A 1616-nucleotide genomic window follows, 5' to 3' on the forward strand; every position below is an offset into this window, starting at 1 on the left:
AAAAAAAGGAAAAAAAAAAAAAAAAAAAAAAAAAAAAAAAAAGTGGGACTCCATCTGAAACTGAAAAGCTTCTGCACAGCAAAGGAAGCCAGTAACAAAATTAATATGCAACCTGGAAAATAATTTCAAATTATTTATCTAATAAGTGGCTAATATCCAAAATACATAGAACTCATACAACTCAATAGCAAAAAAAGACAATATGATTTAAAAGTGAGCAGGGTATCTAAAGAAATATTTTTCTAAAGATATTACATACATACCAACAGTTACATGAAAAGATGCTCAAAATCACTCTCAAGGAAATGCAAATCAAAACCACAATGAGATATAACCTCATACTTGTCAGGATGATTGTGATCAAAGAAACAACAGAGTGTTGGGGAAAATGCGGAGAAAAAGCAACACTTGCACACCTTAGTGGAAATGTAAATTGGTGCAATAATATGGCAAGCAGTATGGAGAGTCATCAAAAAAAAAAAAAAATTGAACTACCATATGACTCCAATTCTGAGTATTCTAATCAAAGAAAATGAAAACAGTAGTTTAAAAAGATATATACAGCCCCATGTTCACTGCAGAATTATTTACAACAGCCAAGACATGGAAATAACCTAAGTGTCCATCAAGGGATAAACGAAAAAAAAAACCATGATATTTGTATGTATATCTGTTTATCTAATGGAATATTATTTAACTATTAAAAAGGTTGAAATCTTTTCTTCAGCAATAACATGAATGGGCCTTGAGGGCATTATGCTAAGTGAAACAAGTTAGACAAAGACAAGTACCATATGATCTTACATGTGTAATCCAAAAATGATAGTATTTTTTTTTTTAATGAGCTCATAGATAGAACAGATTGGTCATTGTCAAAGGTGGAAGGGATTGGGCAAAATTGAGTTAAGAGATAGATGGGCCCCTAGGCTGGACAGCTGGTGTTTATCAAGTGAAGTAAAATTGAAGCTTTGTTTTCACCCAGACACTAAGGGACAAGGTGTCCATTCCTGAGGTCAAGGAAGACTTCCCGGTCTGCACATGCATAGGAAGGAAGGCTTCTTGGACATCAAAAAGGGAGGAGATTCCATCCCATAATAAGTGTGGACATGCACCCATCGGCCTCTGTGGTGGGATCCATCTTAGCAAAAAGGCACACACATCTTTGGGAGGGTCTAAGGACCAGTCAGGTGTGAAAAAAGTAACAAAACTATTGGCCAAATGAAAACAAAGACTAGAAGTTCTGTCCTATATCAACAATTTAAATCACCATTTTTACTGTGCTCCTCATTCAGGATGCCTGCACTCCTCTAAGGGGTGTGTATCCTGCTTCTGAGAGAAATAAACTTTCTCTGTGTGCTCTTCCATACATTATACTGTGTCTCTAATAGTAAACTTTGTACCTGTTTTGCAGTTTTTGCCTCCTTGAAACGTTTTTTGCTTTCAAATGGGGTAAGTATCAGGGAACTTTGCCTCTAGCCTCTAACTCCTGGTGCGCTGCCAGCTAGATTCAATCCCTGGACAGGGAAATAAGATCCTGCTTCAAGACTACTGTCCCTCTGAAAACAAAACGAGTGAGTGAGGGTCAAATGGTACAGATTTCTAGTTGTAACATGAAT

The sequence above is a fragment of the Bison bison genome, unplaced genomic scaffold (assembly GCF_000754665.1).
Source record: "Bison bison bison isolate TAMUID 2011002044 unplaced genomic scaffold, Bison_UMD1.0 scf7180017864308, whole genome shotgun sequence".
NCBI lineage: Eukaryota > Metazoa > Chordata > Mammalia > Artiodactyla > Bovidae > Bison > Bison bison.